Genomic DNA, 20,353 nt, shown 5'->3' on the forward strand with positions numbered 1-20,353 from the left:
GAAAGGCACGAGAAGTGACTAGAGGAATTAGAGCAACGTCTTGCTTAAGCTTGGAGAAGCAACCACGGTTGGCCTGAGACATCGCATCCCTTCGGGCAACAGGGCCTACTGCTGCCTCCTCTGAGGTTTTCCTTTTTGCTGCTTGTTAGCAGTGTCAGGGCAGTGTGTCCCACCCTCTCCAGGCCATTTTGCTCTGTAATTTCTCTCTCCCAAGGAAGGGCACTGTGGCTGAAGCTGCCTCAGAGAGTGCCTCTGCCACTTTGTAAAGCAGCAGACGTTGCTTAAAGCTTCACGGTCATAGCCTACAGAACTTTAAAAAGGAGCTCTCTGGGTAACCTTGCCCACAATGCCTTGCTCAGAGGCGTTGGAAGGGGGTGTGGTAGATGTGGACCACCCCGGGTATAATCACTGAGGTGGGTGACTGCGGGGCCAGGCCTGCAGCGGCCCCAGGCCACACGTCTCTCCTGGAGAGTGACACGGTGGCTTGGGCACTTGCAGGCTCTGTGCTGCCCGAAACGGCAACCTGGGGCTTGCCAACTCCATGGAGGTTCTGTGCAACGTGCTCTGCCCCGGCTTGCTCTGCCCCGGGCGCCTGAACAGTTGCTATGCCACTGCTCAGAGGAAGGACCCTTTCTCAGATCAAGGCATGGGTCATGGGAATGTTAAGGATCATAGGAAAGAATATATTGAGTAAGTATTATCCTTCCTTCACTCATGCTAGTAAGTGAAGTAGCAGAGCAGATTCCCCTCAATATTGCTGGAAGCTTGTTTGCAGATTCGTTTGAATCTCTTAGTTAAGATTATTTCCTGGTGTCCCCTTTAATCTCTCTTAAAAGAATAAAGACACAAGAGTCTTTCTGAGTAAAGTAACAAAAAGTTTACTTACATTTCAGTTCACAATATGATCCCTGAAAGGCAGGCTTTACTTAGTAGTTGCGTGTTTAGACCTTTAACCCTCCCCAAATAAATTCACACAAGAGACAGATATTTGGTTTGGTTTTTGGCAGAATTTAGGCCACAACTTTATTGATTACAACCAAGTGAGTGGCTGCATAGGTTCTGGTTTGACTATCTCCCTGCACCCTTGCAGGCAGCGCTGTCCCAGAGCCACGTTCGTAGGACAGACAAGGATGAACACCAGGGAGAGCTGCTGGTAGGGGTACCTATCAACTGTCCTGATGTCCCCTGGACTCGGGCACCGGCCGGACTCCTTTTGGGGACCGACAAACCAATGAGTCCCTGGATTCCTGTACTGGAATATCCTGCATTTGCATAGGCGTGGCCACATCACGTGCCACGCCTATCACCTGAACTAGAGCCTATCCGCAACTTACAAGTTATGACTAATTGCTACTGGCAGGTGAAACCCAAATGGCACCAGCCAATCAGCCAAGTGGGGAAAATTCCAGCCGTGCCCCTGTCCCAACGACAGACGACACACGACGGTATAGCAAGGTCAAGCGCAAGCCCTAAATATAGGGTGAGGTGGGTGGGTGTTCTGATGCGTAAGGCCCCAAAGAGGAAGCTCAGCAGCCTCGCATGGGCTTAAATAGGTCCCGCGTTGCTGTATTTTATGACGCCCCATTGGTCAGATTTCACCCCAGCAACACGGGACCGACCTATCAGGGGTTGTGGCCGTGATTTCCAATTACCCCCACAACACTGGGTCGGGTTGGCGGTCGCACCACAACACGTGCCCTCTTTTAATGGAGGACCCGATTTACGCAAAGAAACAGTGTGAGTTTGTCTCATATGGAGACTGAACTCACATGATGCTGGCTGAGAGCCAGCAGACAGCAAAATTAGATTAATACAACAAAATGGCTGCAACAGAGCAGCATGACAGCAAAAGAGAGAACAAGACAAGACAAACTGCAACTGAGAAAAAGACTGCATGACTTGGTTCTTTTAGAGTCAGCCGGAGCCATGCCCGTCTCCCAGATCACATGCAGGGGGAGGAAGCTCCAGACCAGTGGAACAGGAAGTTACACTGACTGGATGTCCCCCTACTCTAGGGGAACAAGGAATGTTGCATATTACATCCCACATGTGTTGTGTTATGGAGAACAATTTAGGAGCACTTTTACCGCAGCGAGAAATGGCGGTAGCATTATTGGAGGACACACCACATTGGATGGGGTTAGCTCTACCATGAATGGAGTGTGGAAGCAGCAAGTAAATGGCGAGAGCTGGAAGCTGGGCAGGACCGTGGTGGGCAGATTTGTGGGCACCAATGTGCCACCTCTCTGGGTTTTCCCCTTGAGGCAAGAGGCTCACCTTACCTGAGGAGAGGGCAAGCCGTAGGAGCAAATGGTAAGCTACCATTTCAGTTTGTTTGAGTCAGTAGCAGCTCCTCTACACCTTTACAATTTTATTAATTTGATTGTGAACGTGGAGGGGCTGCCCCTACATACTTTCTGGAACCTTTTCTGGAACCTCCTCCAAATTGATGCTCTGTACACTACAACTGGACCATAAAGAAGGCTGATGGCCGAAGAATTGATGTTTTTGAATTATGGTGCTGGAGGAGACTCTTGAGAGTCCCATGTACTGCAAAAAGATCAAACCTATCCATTCTGAAGGAAATCGGCCCTGAGTGCTCACAGGAAGGACAGATCCTGAAGCTGAGGCTCCAATACTTTGGCTACCTCATGAGAAGAGAAGACTCCCTGGAAAAGACCCTGGTGTTGGGAAACATTGAGGGCACAAGGAGAAGGGGGCGACAGAAGACGAGATGGTTGGACAGTGTTCTCAAGGCTACCAACATGAGTCTGACCAAACTGCAGGAGGCAGTGAAAGACAGGAGGGCCTGGCGTGCTCTGGTCCATGGGGTCACGAAGAGTCGGACACAACTGAATGACTGAACAACAACAACAACACTACAACTCCCATGAGGCCCAACTAGCATGGCCATGGTTGATGGGAGTTGCAATCCAAAACAGCTGGAGGATACCAAGTTGGGAAAAGCTATCAACTACCTATTTTGTCTCTACAGCGAAGGAACATCCCTGGCCTTTAGGCAGAGGGGGGAGCAGGGAGCAGGGAGAGGAAGTTTATATGTTTCACCGCTGCTCTGTGCAGCCTTTGCACCCTCACCCCCATAAAGTGTTGCATATCCAATAACATGCATTTATTCAGTTGCCAATAACCCCTCCCTGCAACAGATGTTAAAGAAAAAGTCAAAAGGAAGATCCGCACCATCAGAAAACCTGGGTTCAAAATTGGACGTGGCCAGTTCATTACAGCATTGCCAGAAAATAAATGCCATGTAGCTTTTCACAATGCCATTACACTTCTGAGAAAACGACAAGGTGGGAGAAATTTATCATGGCAGGCTGCCCACAAACTAGTCAAGTACCCAGCTTTGCCTGAATCACACAACAACATGACTCCTCCGCAGACCTATCAATGTTCAGGGGAGAGGTCCAAGTCTAATGAAAAACAGTAAATATGAGCATTTCATTCCTCAACAAAAATAATAGCATCCCAAAACTGGCACACAAGAAAACTCTCCTGCAAAGGCACAAGTAAGATCACCTACAATATAACTGACTTTCTGACACCCAGGTTGAGCTGTGTCCAGGTATTCGCGCGCGCACACACACACACAGGGAGTCACAGCCCAGTATACCTGAAGGAGCGTATCCACCCCCATCGTTCAGCCCGGACACTGAGGGCCTTCTGACGGTTCCCTCACTGTGAAAAGCAAAGATACAGGGAACCAGGCAGATGTCAAGGAAATAAACAACTATCTGACTTTTAGAAGACATCTGAAGGGAAGTTTAGAGAAGTTTTTTAATGTTTGATGTTTTATCGTATTTTTAATATTCTGTTGTGAACCACCCAGAGTGGCTGGTGTATTAATAATAATAATAATAATAATAATAATGATAATAATAATATCAGGTAGGAAAGGGGGTGCACCTGTTGTTTGGGCCTGTCATCTTTGTCACATGCTCACAGAGAGGGGCATGTGAGTATTTGTAGAAAGTAGCCTATTGCATAAAGGTAAAATTCACAACTCCCTGAAATTTTATTTTATTCAAGTTTGATCTGTATTATTATTATTATTATTATTATTATTATTATTATTATTATGTACCACTGCGGCAGGAAGGTAAAAAGATAGAGTGGGGGAAAGGTTCTCCAGTTCATTGCAATGAAGCCCTTGCTTTGTTCTTGGCAGAGAGCTCTCCGGGTGGCACTGTGGACTAAACCACAGAGCCTCTTAGGCTTGCCGATCAGAAGGTCGGCGGTTCGAATCCGCACAACGATGGTGTGAGCTCCTGTTGCTCTGTCCCAGCTCCTGCCAACCTAGTAGTTCGAAAGCATGCCAGTGTGAATAGATAAATAGGTGCCGGCAGAAAGGTAAACGGCATTTCAGTGCGCTCTGGTTTCCATCACAGTGTCCTGTTGCACCAGAAGCAGTTTAGTCTTGCTGGCCACATGACCCAGAAAGCTGTCTGTGGACAAACGCCGGCTCCCTCAGATGAGCACCACAACCCTATAGTCGCCTTTGACTGGACTTGACTGTCCAGAGGTCCTTTACCTTTTACCTATATCTCCATTGCGAATTGTATGCCGCTGTTTGCTTGCTCTGTGTTTCTAGTGTGTACTAGGGGTATGAATGGAATTAGAAGCACCAGCATGCCCAAACAGCAGCAGGGACTGCACAAAATCCAGGAAGCATCCAGCGATGTAAACAAACGAAAAAGGGAGAAGTATATCTTGGAGATGCTGGAAAGGATACATGTTTATTCTTATATTAACCCAGCTGGAAAGGATGAGTGTTTCATTATTATGTAGCAGAGCTGATAGTTTTGAGCAGGAGTACACAAAAAGAATGACCATTCCCCACATCAAATGGGGAGCGATTTTTGCGTGGTTGTGTGCAGCCCCCTTGGACCCCAGAGCGGCTCCTGCCAGTTCGGGCTGGCGTGGCCTTCCCCAGGCTGGATACCTGTGGTCTCCGCCTACCTCAGCCAGCGTCCAATCCCGCCCGGGGGAAGGCGTTGCCAGGGGAATTGGCCAGGTAAGGGGAGGGACCACCCAGCCCACACAATAGAAGGTGTAGCTTACCTGGGAAACGGCAGCCGGGCTCCAGAGCTTCTCCCACCCTCCACTCCCTCAATTAACTCTTAATCTTGCAGGTTAACCTCTTCTCCACAGGTACGCAGGCGCTGCTATGTCAAGGCCGCTGTTGAAGGGCCAGAAAGGAATTTCCCTGCATTGATAGGTTTCGCCTTTCCCGTAGCAAAACGTCACAACTTTGGCGGATTCAGGCCTTAGGCGGAATCCTTTAGTCATCTTCCTAAATGGGGGGGGCATGGGCATGGGGCGCTGACCCCACGCTCCCAGTGCGGCTGTGATACCAGGGCTCCCATTAAAGGGGTCTAGGGGGGAGGCATTGACCATACACCGAGAGGTTGCCATTGCCCTCTGCGACGAACCTCCCTGCCAACTACCCTTCTGTTACTAAGTGTATTACTTCTGAGGTGTTCTGGGTCAATTTTTGTATTCACCCCACCTTAATGCCTTGAGGTCCATCTGTGTGGATAATCCCCTTTTATTATAACTAGGGATCACTTAGTAACGGGGTTCTCTTGTCCAGCTTCTGTGGCCTGTTATATATATATTTTGCTCTGGGCTCCTGGGTTAAGAATACCTCTCAGCTCTGTCAGTTCCGGGTCTCTCTCTCATTAGATTCCCCCCACTGCGTCAGTTAGCTAAACCCTTTTAGCAACTGTGTAGCCTTACCGAGGTTTCTGCCCTTTTGCCCCTCCTGAGGGAAACTCCAAGACACAAACTATCACCCTGCAGGTCACTTTTGTCTTTTCCCTGAGTTCACCTCCTCATGAGCATCCATATATCGCTGGACCAAATAAATGCCTCTTTTCTCTTGGCTCAACAAAAACAAGTCTTTATTTATTTCAGAACATCATGTTTCAAGTACTTCAATAGTTCATCAGCTTAGTTACATCTAAAGTATAAACTCTTTCAGTATAACCGACTGATCTTCATCCTATCCTAGCCTAACCACCACTATCCTGGCCCTTTACCCCTCTTCTTCCCTGTCTCCACACACACCCTCCCTCTTCTCAACTGCCAAAACGGCCGTTCCCGCCTTTTAAACCGGGGACCGTCCCGCCCCCAAAGGATGAACTGTCCGTCAAGATGAAGGTGGATTAACTCCTTCTGCGCTTGGATGTAATGCCTCCTCCACTTTAGGGCCAATCCATCACACCCTCCCCCTCCAGCGACGGCGAACAGGGGGCTGGCTCTCTGCTTGAACATATGTTCTCCAGAGCCAGCCCCATCCCCACACATTCTGGATAACCCTGAAGTTTCCCAGATCCCCAGCTGGGGGCTGGGAAGGATAAACGTCCAATGCCTGAGCCACAGTCTCCCTACATCTGAATCTTAATAAAGTTGTGGCCAATTTTAATCCCATGGCACGTTGTCTTCTGTCATTATTCTACTCAGGGGTTGCCTGGGGTTTGGGGGACCCCACCTGTCCTCGCAAAGATGCTGCTTCAAGAGCAGAAGATGAAGGCTAGATCCTTTCTCCCTTTGCGCTCCCTCCACTGCGTTCCAGGCTCCCCAAAGGAACAAAGCACCCACCTTCTTTTGGCAGGAGGCGGAGAGCCTGCTGCCAGCAGCCTGCAAGGAGGTGATGAGCTATTTATCTTTCTTTCATCCTGTGACAGGTTGAAGACGGATAGGAGTCCTCCACTCCTTACGTATCATCATGTTTACTTAGGAGAAAGTCAGGCAGCCTGGCTGTCTTCCCAATGAATGGATCAATTGCCTAGGGCAAAAAGGGCGAGTAAGTCACAGGGATGGCCAAATCTTTCATTTTCTCTGTTTCTCTTTTTTTCTTCCAGTCTGCAGCTCAGTTCTCCACATTTCCACATCGGTTTGCAAATTTCATTTTTTGTTTGTTTTTAAAGTCCTCATGAAAATTTGTCTGCATTTTCGTATTTCTCCAAATATGCAGTTTTTCATGCAATCTTCCATAAGTAATGCTCACAAATATAATGTGTTTTGTATGTTATTTTCACTAATAGTGCAGGTGCACTTCTGTGCACATTACTTGGCTGGAGAACTGCGTTGCAAATTTCAGGAAAGTGCAAATTTCTAAGGACAATTGTGTTCCGGTTCACATGCTGTTTGGGGAAAGTGTGAATCAGGTAGATTATTTCTTTATTACATTTGTTAGTCACCATTTACACATATGCACACACACAAACATCAAATGGAACTAGCAAGAGACCATATAACAAGTGAAAACCACTTAAAACGGAAAACAATGTACAATACAAATACCTAAAATTGTCATTCAATTTGCTTTGAAATGCAAACTAGGTGTGGCATGTGCTGATGACTGTAGGATGTATGCAAATGGAAATTATCTGGGCCAGTCGATTAAACACTGCTGCCTTTTCTTGCCACAGTGACACATTGTTTGGTGGTTAAAAATGAAAGCCAAGATTTCTGCTTGGTGAAACCATGTGGCAGACTGTACCATTTTGGACCATAGGGGCATGGGTGGTGGTGGTGGTGGTGAGGCCATGACTCTGCACTATTGCTCCCCCAGGTAAAATAACATCACATAAAGATCAGAAGTAGGTGTAACCTAGGTTTCTCCCTGGTTGCTAACTGTCTATGTTCAAGTGCAGGGGCCAGATGAGGCCCAAACGCCTTCACAATCTGGCCTGTGGACGGTCTGGGAATCAGCATGTTTTTACATGAGTACAGTGTGTGCTTTTATTTAAAATGCATCTCTGGGTTATTTGTGGGAATTCGCTCGTTGCTTTTCCTTCAAAATATAGGCCGGCCCACCACATGGTCTGAGGGACAGTGGACCGGCCCACGGCTGAAAAAGGTTGCTGACCCCTGTTCAAGAGCGTCTCTAAATGCAATGCATGATCCCTATTCTATCACCTGTTTTTTCTTCTGACCATACTTTATAGTACAGTTAAGGCCAACCCAACCATAAGGCAAGGTGAGGGGACCACCTCAGATGGCAGGATCCACAGGAACAGCAAATCCAGCCTCCATTGAATGCATCACTCCTTACTCCTGACGTAGGTCTTCACTCACTCCTTCCAGTGAGTGAGTGTGGTGTAGTGGTTAAGAGCGGTAGACTCGTTATCTGGGGAACCGGGTTCGCGTCTCCGCTCCTCCACATGTATCTGCTGGGTGACCTTGGGCTAGTCACACTTCTCTGAAGTCTCTCAGCCCCACTCACCTCACAGAGTGTTTGTTGTGGGGGAGGAAGGGAAAGGAGAATGTTAGCCGCTTTGAGACTCCTTCGGGTAGTGATAAAGCAGGATATCAAATCCAAACTCTTCTTCTTCTTCTTCTTCTTCTTCCCTGGGGGGGATGCCATTTTGTGGTTTGTCTCAGGTACCAAAATGTCTTGGACCAGCCCTGAGTAGTCCTCCTTGGACCGTCGCATGAGATTCTGTTCACAATGCAGATCTGCCCTTAGAGATGCTTGGATACTTGGAAACTAAGCATTATTGTTCTGAAATGGGGGGGGGGTAATTATTATATTCTAATCAGCTAATGGTTTACAGAGAGAGAGGCTTGATTTCTCTGAATGGCCAAGACTTTGTCCACACTGGAGCAGACCTTAGACCATGGGTAGGCAAACTAAGGCCCGGGGGACCGGCCCCCTGCTGTAAAAGTTTGCTGACCCCTGCTTTAGACCCTTAGCATAACACAGAATTATTGAGATTTCTTCCACTGGTGTTCAAAATGAATGCACACAGAGGCCTTTCAGCAGGGAGTATTTCTACCAACTACACCCTGAAATTAATTTAAGGTGGGGGGGACGGGACACACACACCCCACTTCTATTTTACCTCATTTTCAAAAGCATTCCAAGATTGTAAATAGTCACAATCATATTATCAGACATGAACTACTCTCCCATTTAAAATATTGATAGATCTTGCAGACCGTGAGGGAATCGGTTTGAGAATAGGAAAAGCAATATCCTGTTAGACAGGCAAAATGAGAAACTGACTTATCAGAGCAGCAAGTCATCTGCTAAAGATTGAGGGACAGGTGAGCCTAGTATTTTGCTCCTACAATGAGAAATTTGAAATATGTTGTTGCTCTAGCTTGGTGGGTGGGGTTCGGCATGCAGCTCTCCCAAAAGCAAATCTTCCTCACCTTTCTCTGGAGGGAAAGTAGTATATAGGTCCCGTGAGTCAATAAATAAAATTGTTAGTTGTGATGTTTGGATTTGATATCCCCCTTTATCACTACCCGGAGTCTCCAAGCGGCTAACATTCTCCTTTCCCTTCCTCCCCCACAACAAACACTCTGTGAGGTGAGTGGGGCTGAGAGACTTCAGAGAAGTGTTACTAGCCCAAGGTCACCCAGCAGCTGCATGTGGAGGAGCGGGGACGCGAACCCGGTTCACCAGATTACAAGTCCACCGCTCTTAACCACTACACCACCAGCTTGATCCAAATGTAGGACGAGCCAGTGGCAACATGTTGCCCTGTTATATTTGTGTTTGTGTGTACATCCGGGGTTGCTAATGTTTTTGGACCAGCGGGCAAATTTGGAGCAGCCCAAGACATTTTGACACCTGGGGCAAACTCCAAAAAGGTTCCCCCTCCCCTGCCAGGGGAGAAGGGGTGAGTGAAGATCTACATCAGGAACAAGGAGCAGGGAGAAAGGGGAGAAAAGTTGACATCTGGATATGCTGGCTCTGGGGATTCTGCTGCCTGAGGCAGTCACCTCACTTGGCCTCCTCAGTGGGGGGCCGGCCCTATCTACACCCCTTCTGCACATTTCTACACATTTCTGCCAGGAAAGATTGTCAGGATTTGGAATCCCACTTTTTAACAGTTGTAGAGATTTTCCCTTCCCTTTCATCTGCTGTGCAGAGCATAAAAACCAGAGCACATCTCTTTCCAACCTCCCTTAAGGCCACTAATTAGCTGTGGAAACCAAAGGCTGTTTTGTATCTCTTGCACAGGCATTCATGCAGCAATCGGGCACACAGAAGAGGCTCTTTAGCACGGTCCCTCTTCCCTGCATCCATCTGCCACTGCTCTGTGCTCTCTCATCTGTTTTTCCTGCCTGAAAGGCTCGTGAGTGCTGTGTCCAATTTTTATGAGCTTTGATTTTTTAAAACATTTTTTGCAGGGGGTGGGGGTGGGGAAACCTTGCACTGGATGCAAAAAAAAAAAAGCCCCTTGAAACCTTACTCGCTTTTCCTATTTTGGGGTGTATGCCTTTTCTAATGCTGCAGCATCCAGGGCCAGAGTTAAGATTTTCTGCTTTGTTGAATTATCTTAGCCTATTGTTGTTGTTCAGTCGTTCAGTCGTGTCCGACTCTTCGTGACCCCATGGACCAGAGCACGCCAGGCACGCCTATCCTTCACTGCCTCCCGCAGTTTGGCCAAACTCATGCTAGTCACTTCGAGAACACTGTCCAACCATCTCATCCTCTGTCGTCCCCTTCTCCTTGTGCCCTCCATCTTTCCTAGCATCAGGGTCTTTTCCAGGGAGTCTTCTCTTCTCATGAGGTGGCCAAAGTACTGCAGCCTCAACTTCAGGATCTGTCCTTCCAGTGAGCACTCGGGGCTGATTTCTTTGAGGATGGATAAGTTTGATCTTTTTACAGTCCATGGGACTCTCAAGAAACTCCTCCAGCACCATAATTCAAAAGCATCCATTCTTCGGCGATCAGCCTTCTTTATGGTCCAGCTTTCACTTCCATACATTACTACTGGGAAAACCATAGCTTTATTGGGGATCTTAGCCTATTAGGGATCGTGTAATAAGCACAATGACGTCACAACGCCAATGAGATCAGAGCAACCCTGCAGGGTCAGGCCAGTGGCCCATCAAGTCCAGCCAACCTGATATCCATTGGCAGTCCTCAAGCAGGACGGGAGCACTCTCCCCTCCTGCGGTTTCGAGCAACATCTGGAACATTATTTGGGTATGGGGTGACATCAGAGAAAGCAAATGCTATCTCCTGGTGCACTCACTCTTAGTGGTGACAGGAGGGCACATATCCCCATTGCCAAAACCATTTGGCTAATGTTTCATAGCCAGGTGTTCTGCCCATTTCAGCTCTCACGGTTACGTGCAACCAGTTGGATGAGGATGTGCATAGGTGTGCACATTCAGAGATGTGTCGAAATGGCCATCCCACTGGAAACAACACAGGGTGAACGAAGAACTGTCATGAAGTCCTACTCAATATTGATCCAGAGCAGATTCCAACGTAGTTAGCAGAGTAAAAACTTAAACATGTTCAGGGGCGTAGCAAGGGGGGGCGTAGGGGGCGGTCTGCCCCATGTTCCATAATGGAGGGGGTGACAAATTATCAAGGAACAATTACTGCCCTACTAGGGCGGTTCATAAAAACTTAAAAAAAAAAAATGCCTGCTCCAAAGGTCTTATCTTACTATACTAGGGATTATATAGCTATATATGAAATTTCATGCATATCTGTTAATATCTTGACACTCTTCCACCAAAATAGCTGTTTACTTGGCTGTTTTCCTATGTCGTGAAGGCTGAAATTTCAGTTCAGTGGAGCACTTACTGTTCCCAACCCTAACCCTGTGGAAAGCCATCTAATTAGACTTTAATTTGATTTTGAGGTGTTTCTAGGAGATAATTTAATTATTGTTTGATTTTATACCAATGTTATGTATCTGATGTTAGCCACCCTGAGCCTGACTTCAGCTGGGGAGGGCGGGATATAAATAAAAGTTTTTTATAATTATTACTTGTTATTATTGCTTTGTAAGAAAATATGAAATAACGTAAAACCATTTTTGCAGGGGGGGAATCAATAGGGGGGTGACAAGAAATTTTTCGCACCGGGTACCACCTGACCTTCCTACGCCTCTGAACATGTTGCAGGATTCCGAAAAAACAGACCAACTGTATTTCATCCAGCAGAGCTATACTGCTACTGAAGGCAAATGAGCATAATGGTCACAAATCCAATACATTCAGGATTTGGCACTGTCCATAAGAAATCCAGTTGCAGCAGACTTAACTGAAACTTACAATAACTTATAGGTCTAAACCTTAACACTAAGCATACGATGTACAGAATACCACACCAGAAGTAAGAGAGATAGAAAGACAAAAATGAAACCCAGGCTCCTTCTGGCCCTACTTTTATAGTCAGCAGGACCTTGACAGAAGAGATAACAGAACCAGTTTAAGCCAGCTGTACTCAGCTTCTCGGAAGGAATAACCCAAACATTATGAACCTTCTGCTTGTTTCTTTCATGCAGAGAAGCTTCCAGAACCCTCTTGAATTAAGTAGAATAGGAAAGAGCTCTACACATTAGATCAGTACTTTCTGTACTAAGAAATGCAAATTGACAGGTGGGAACCCAGAAATGGAGGCCCTGCACTACTTTAATTGAGATGTGCATTTGAATACACATCCCTATCCCCATTCATGCCCCCCCCTGGCCCGTCAACAACACAGGATTGGATTGGAGCATGAAGGAGTGTTGGCTCAATTGCACTATGACCTGGGAACATAGCACATCATCTCCCCAGTACCTCTCCCAATGCAGCAATGTGTACTTTCAAAAAGGGCTGCAAAAATTAATAATAATAATTTTTTAAAAATGGACAGCATAAATGAGACACATTTTTGCGAGGGGCAAACATGTTTTGTGAAATTCAGCCCTCTCCCTTCAGTTCTGCACTTAAAATTGCCAACCTGCAGTTCTTTGTATAATCTGTACCTGGCATCCTCTAATACAAATCTGTTCCCTTATTAGAGATCTAGTTATATTATCAACGCCCACATCAACACACACAGCTAATTGCATGCTAGCCGTAAATCAAGAAACTTTCAAAAACATTTCAAACTGGATTCAGAAAGGCAACACAGGTGGAGATGGCAACACACTAGACCTGATTCAGTCATTCTTCTACTGGACCAAAGCTGGGGATATGAGTGCCATATTCTCTCTCGGACTAGTGGTGGGCGTGGCCAAGGCAAAAGTGGGCGTGGCTCCCCGACAAACCACACCCTCATGCACACCTGTGTACAGCTAGGGCCCAGTGACTCCCAAGCTATCCATTTGATCTCGACCATCACTGTCAATGATTGACAGAATGACCATTCCCCACATCAAATGGGGTGCGCATTTTGCATGGTTGCAGGTAGCCTCCTGGATCACGTAGCAGCTCCTGGCAGTTGGGTCTGGCACCACCTTCCTGGGCGGGATATCTGTGGTCTCCACCTACTCCAGCAGCTGCCCAATCCCGCCTAGGGACGTGTTGCCGGGGGGATTGGCCAGGTAGAAGGAAGGAATACACAGTGTACACAATAGAAGTTGAGTCATACCTGGGAAGCGGCCGTTGGCTTCAGAGCTTCCCCACCATCCACTCCCCTGATTAACGTCTATTTTGCAGGTTAACCATTTTATTTCCACAGCCACACAGGAACGCAGGCGCTGCTATGTCAAGGTCGCTGTTGAAGGGCCGGAAAGGACTTCCTCTGCATTGGCAGGTTTTGCCTTTCTCGTAGCAATTTGTCACAACTTTGGCAGTTGCAGGCCTTGGGTGGAATCCTTTAGTCACCTACAAAATTTGGGTGGGGTGGGGTGCGTGGGGTGGTGACCCCCCCTCATTGCGGCGACGATACCAGGGTTCCTGTTAAAGGGGTCTTAGGGGGAAGTATTGGCCATACGCCCAGAGGTCGTCATTGCCCTCCCCTCTAGTGGCGGCGAACAGGGGGGTGGGCTATCTGCTTGAACATACGTTCTCCAGAGCTTGCCCAATCCCCACACATGCTGGATAACCCTGAAATTACCCAGAACCCTGGCTGGGGGGCTGGGAAGGATAAACGCCCAATGCCTGTGCCAAGGTCTCCCTACATCTGAATCTTAATAAAGCTGTGGCCAATTTTAATCCCATAGAACGTTGTCATGTGTCGTTATTTCCCTCAGGGTCTGCCCAGGGTCTGGGGGGACTCCACGTGAAAGTGTAATGAACCATTAGTACAGAAAGCTGCTCTGTCCGCCAAGGCAGTTAGCTCTCATTCCCCATCTGCCCTACTTCTTTCCCCAGCCCACCAAACCATTGATGGTCATTGCATTATATTTTGAAAGCTGTTGCCATCTATGTGGTCTCGGGCAGCATGCCAACTCAGGGGACTCTTGCGATTTATTAATGGGTTATCTTCTCTGAGCTTCTCTGGAGATGCTTCTTCTTACAGACAAGGGCTGCGTTCCCCATACTATTTTCCTCGCTCTTGCAGGCTGACTCCCGGACAAGTCCCTCACTGCAGATTGTGCCAGCAGCAAACCTCAACCTTTCCCCCCATTAACATCAATAGGATGGCACCCTTAGGCTTGTGGGCTGTGCTTTTCCTGAAGCCCTTGCCTACAAAATGCAGGTCCTCACCCAAATATGCTTCACCAGCTGAAATAGATGAGAAATGGTTCTGAACGTTTTGAGCTGGGAAAGCCTCAAAACAGTGTAGCACTTGGAAACACCAATGGCGTCCAGCAGGCTTCCTTTCTGCGTACCTGCTTCTCCCGTGCTTCAGCAGAGCTTGCAAACTTCTTCTGCGCAGCGTTGGTGTGTGCCTCAGATTCTTGCCAGCAATATAAAGCCCACAGACTCAAGCTTGTTCCTAATCTAGATGCTTTATTTACATGCATAAATCACAAACATCCCTGGAGAAACGGAACACATCTTGTCCGTTCTCCAGTCAAAACCGAAAATAAAAAATGTACAGGCAGAAAAACAAAAGTGTCACATTTCACAAAGGTTACCGTTGACAGCAGAAATACCTGGATGTGTGATGTCATCCCTGTGGGCGGTACGCACCTCTTGAACTTTTTAACCCTGTAAGCTCCAAACCTCACAATGGTTGCTTGGTGTTGCTACTGTTTTGTAGCCTCGTGAAATAAAGGTACATGCCCTGTACAGTCATCTTTAGGAATGGCCAGATCTGGTTGATTTCAGTTTCTCATCTTTCCATTCTTCACTTCAGGTCTCCATATTTCTGCATCAGTTTGCTGCTCATGAAAATCTCTCAGCGTTTTCGTGCACATTTCTCTCAATACACACATTTTTACCTGATGTATGCGGGTGGCGCTGTGGTCTAAACCACTGAGCCTCTTGGGCTCACCGATCAGAAGGTCGGTGGTTTGAATCCCGCGATGGGGTGAGCTCCTGTTGCTAAGTCCCAGCTCCTGCCAACCTAGCAGCCCGAAAGCACACAAGTGCAAGTAGATAAATAGGTACCGCTCTGGCGGGAAGGTAAGCGGCATTTCTGTGTGCTCTGGTTTCCATCACGGTGTTCCGCTGCGCCAGAAGCGGTTTAGTGCTGCTGGCCACATGACCCAGAAAGCTGTCTGCGGACAAACGCCAGCTCCCTCAGCCTGAAAGCGAGATGAGCACCGCAACCCCATAGTCGCCTTTGACTGGACTCAACCATCCAGGGGCACTTTTTACATATTTTTGCAATCACATTTCCCCAATGCAATGCATGTTATATGTTATTTCACGAATATGTGCATTTTAATGCATGCTTTCCCCAACACACACATTTTATAACCTTTTAAGAAAAAAGAACTGCCACACAAAATTCGGAGGAAGCATGTGCTTTGATGGCTGTGTTTCAGTTTGCATATTGTTTCAGAAAGCATGAATTAGGTAGATGTGTGTTAAAATTCAGACCAAACCGAATTCCCCCCCTTCCTTAATCATGGTGGTATCTGAAGCATCACAAATCCAGGAGAGCAAATATCAAGCTTTGCTCCCTCTGACTCACTCCTAGGGAGACTTGAGCAACAAAGGAACCAGGTATTAAGTTGCCCTTCAACCAAAGTCCTCTTTGACACTGTGACTCTGTCGCATCCAGAATTCAGTCCAGGAATGCAGGGAGAATTGCCCATAGAACAGAACCCTCTGCATCCGGTGGGTTCCAGGCCCATTCCAGAAATTCATCAGAGAGGGATGAACTGCAACCTGGGATGACAATGGACCCCGCCTTACCCACTGCATGCTGTGTCTGGAAGCCTGATATAAAACAGGCTGCTTTGATGGTGGAATCCATTCCAGATACCATGGGAACATGAGAACCAGTGTGGTGTAGTGGTTAAGAGCGGTAGACTCATAATCTGGTGAACCGGGTTCGCGTCTCCACTCCTCCACATGAAGCTGCTAGGTGACCTTGGGCTAGTCCCACTTCTCTGAAGTCTCTCAGCCCCACTCACCTCACAGAGTGTTTGTTGTGGGGGAGGAAGGGAAAGGAGAATGTTAGCCGCTTTGAGACTCCTTCGGGTAGTGAAAAGCGGGATATCAAATCCAAACTCCTCCTCCTCCTCCTCCTCCTCCTCCTCCTCCTCCTCCTCCTCCTCCTCCTCCTCCTCTTCTTCTTCTTCTTCTTCTTCTTCTTCTTCTTCTTTTCAGAGAGGAAACTGTTGCTTCCACTTATCTTCAATTAACACACGTTGCACCTCCAGTTGTGATGTCAAAGTATCCTTTTAAGGGTTAACATTGGGTCATTCCCAACTCTTACCTTGTGATTTTGCTGGTTGCTGAGGACCATAGTTGTGATGCAGGGCAAATCCTAGACCAGGGGTCAGCAACCTTCTTCAGCCATGGGCCGGTCCACCATCCCTCAGACCATGTGGTGGGCCACACTATATTTTGAGGAGAGAGAGAGAGAAAAGGACCAATTCCCATGCCCCACAAATAACCCAGAGATGCATTTTAAATAAGAGGACACATTCTACTCAGGTAAAAACACTAGGCAGGCCCCACAAATAACCCAGAGATGCATTTTAAATAAGAGGACACATTCTACTCATGTAAAAACACCAGGCAGGCCCCACAAATAACCCAGAGATGCATTTTAAATAAAAGGACACATTCTACTCATGTCAAAACACCAGGGAGGCCCCACAAATAACCCAAAGATGCATTTTAAATAAAAGGACACAGTCTACTCATTTAAAAACACCAGGCAGGCCCCACAAATAACCCAGAGATTAATCTGCCCTGGACCGTCCATGGGCAGATTGAGAACAATTGGGCCAGCTCCAGCTCCCGGGCCTTAGTTTGCCTACCGCAGTCCTAGACCCTTCTTTGAATATGGGATAGCCTGCCTTCCTTCAATAGGGAGGCCGTGAAGTGGTTTTTGTGTGTCTGACTGCATTTGCCACTCAGGCTTCATGTCCATATCCAGCCTCTCCTTCCCCTTCTATCTCACCTCACACAACGACAGCCATTTAAAATAAAAACAAACGCAATTAACCTGATCAGCGGTGCACGTTTTGGCGCAGGATGACACCAAACTTGCAGCTTGTATATGTGCATATCCAATTTTGCGATGTTTGCTGGGGAAACGGTTAACGGTTTCCAACTTTATTTTTCTGCGCGTTTCATATTTTTAGCTTGGTAATTGTGACTTCTGCATTTTTAATGCTGTGCACTTCGTACACATGAAGATGGAATATCTTAATTTGGGCGTTTTGCAGAAGATGATTTGCATGTTTGGATCTGGGGCGACGTACAGTCTGTTGTATCTGCCCAACCACCCACTGTTTCTCTTTGGGATGTGCACTTTAAAATATGGAATTTAAAATAGCTGAAATGATTTTTTTTTTTACATATACCTCACCCAAGAGACAGTCCTTGCCTCAACCTATCTGTGAATGCCCAAATACATTCCTCTCCCCTTCCCCATCCCCCCTTTATACAAAGCTAGACAAGGTACGGGTTATTATAGATCATGTTGGCAATCTGTATTTTCTTTGAAACTTTCCTTTACCTTTTCTCAGATGCAGCAGAGGGTTTGATCCTGCCTCCCTCCCCATCCACTAGGCATGGTTGCTCTGTCTCCAACCACACCACCACCCTTTCAACTGTGTTGTTGTTTTCGGGATTTGGGATGGTCGTATATACATATATGCCATGCAAGCTTTGCATTTTTAAGTTGTTGTTGTTCAGTCGTTCAGTCATGTCCAACTCTTCGTGACCCCATGGACCAGAGCACGCCAGGCACCCCTATCCTCCACTGCCTCCCGCAGTTTGGCCAAACTCATGCTAGTCACTTCGAGAACACTGTCCAACCATCGCATCCTCTGTCGTCCCCTTCTCCTTGTGCCCTCCATCTTTCCCAACATCAGGGTCTTTTCTAGGAGTCTTCTCTTGTCATGAGGGGGCCAAAGTACTGGAGCCTCAACTTCAGGATCTGCCCTTCCTGTGAGCACTCAGGGCTGTTTTCTTTAAGGATGGATAAGTTTGATCTTTTTGCAGTCCATGGGACTCTCCAGAGTCTCCTCCAGCACCATAATTCAAAAGCATCAATTCTTCGGCAATCAGTCTTCTTTATGGTCCAGCTCTCACTTCCATACATTACTACTGGGAAAACCATAGCTTTAACTATACGGACCTTTGTCGGCAAGGTGATGTCTTTGCTTTTTAAGATGCTGTCTAGGTTTGTCATTGTTTTCCTCCCAAGAAGCAGGCGTCTTCTAATTTCGTGACTGCTGTCACCATCTGCAGTGATCATGGTGCCCAAGAAAGCAAAATCTCTCACTACCTCCATTTCTTCCCCTTCTATTTGCCAGGAGGTGATGGGACCAGTGGCCATGATCTTAGTTTTTTTGATGTTGAGCTTCAGACCATATTTTGCACTCTCCTCTTTCACCCGCATTAAAAGGTTCCTTAATTCCTCCTCACTTTCTGCCATCAAGGTTGTATCATCAGCATATCTGAGGTTGTTGATATTTCTTCCGGCAATCTTAATTCCGGCTTGGGATCCATCCAGTTCAGCCTTTCGCATGATGAATTCTGCATATAAGTTAAATAAGCAGGGAGACAATAAGCAGGGAGGCATTTTTAACTGTGTACGCCCAATTCAAAGACAGCGCCCACGTATAGATGTCTAGTGAGTAGGGGTCAGAGATGGAACAAGCACATCTGGTGGAAAAGGCATAAAGGCGCATGCTTGTAGGGAGAACATCATCCAAACTGGGTCCCTATATTCTTTTGTAAGTATATTCAACACAGCAACCAGGAAGCTTTTTTATAAATAGTTAAAACCAAAACTCGGGCATCAATTTTAATCAGTTTTCTAACTGAATTTTTATAATCTTCTTTCCCCTTCTAGTGCATTGCATGTTAAAATTCAGAGCAATAAACTTCAGTTCTTTTGTCATGGTGGAAAATCTATAGGTTTCTGAAGGCATAAACATGAAGGACGTTTATGCGAAATATCTGAAGAGCCACCTCCATAATCCAGGAAGAAATTCATATATGCATTTGAAGAGGGTGTTTGAATTTGTTTTTGCCTTTTGAAAAGGAAAAACCCACTGAGTAATGTTCCGCCTCTCACCTAAGCAGCAGCTCGCACACTTGACGTTCGGAGCACAATGCTCTTTTGCCTTATTGGCTATGTATTGCTATAAAATGTGCTCTTGGAAAATACTCAAATGGGCTCCACGGTAATAAAGGGGAGGGTGGGGAATGATGCTAATGTCTAACATTTCAGTTCCCAGTGGAGACAACATAGCTCAAAGCAAGATGACTTGCAAATGTCTAAGAGAAATCTCTGGAAAGGTCAGGCACAACACCAAGGGGAGAAGAGAGAGGCTTGAAGCATGAGTTTCGATAATGGCTTTTGAGTAAAATATACAGGGCGGAATTGCATGTTACAAGGAAAAGACAGAGGTCCTATCCCTGTGTTTTCATTGCCCCAGTAATGAGGAGGCTGAGCTTTTCAACAGGCATGAAGTATATGTATGTATGTATTTATGTGTGTGTGTAGATAAGGGACGCGGGTGGCACTGTGGGTTAAACCACAGAGCCTAGGGCTTGCTGATCAGAAGGTCGGCGGTTCGAATCCCCACGATGGGGTGAGCTCCCATTGCTCAGTCCTAGTTCCTGCCCACCTAGCAGTTCGAAAGCACGTCAAAGTGCAAGTAGATAAATAGGTACCGCTCCAGCGGGAAGGTAAACAGCGTTTCCATGTGCTGCTCTGGTTCGCCTGAAGCGGCTTTGTCATGCTGGCCACACGACCCAGAAGCTGTACGCCGGCTCCCTTGGCCAGTAATGCGAGATGAGCACTGCAACCCCAGAGTTGGACACGACTGGACCTAATGGTCGGGGTCCCTTTATCTTTATCTTATGTGTGTAGATAGATAGATAGATGAGAGAGAGAGAATTTTAATTAAATTTTTCTGTTTTACAATTTAAAATACTCATTTTACACCCTTACGATATCAATAACTTCCCTTCGTATCTTTCCATGGTTCATTTTACATATCATAAAGGTAAAGGTAAAGGACCCCTGACAGTTAAGTCCAGTCACGGA

This window comes from Lacerta agilis, chromosome 3 (genome assembly GCF_009819535.1).
Source record: "Lacerta agilis isolate rLacAgi1 chromosome 3, rLacAgi1.pri, whole genome shotgun sequence".
NCBI classification, from domain to species: Eukaryota; Metazoa; Chordata; class Lepidosauria; order Squamata; family Lacertidae; genus Lacerta; species Lacerta agilis.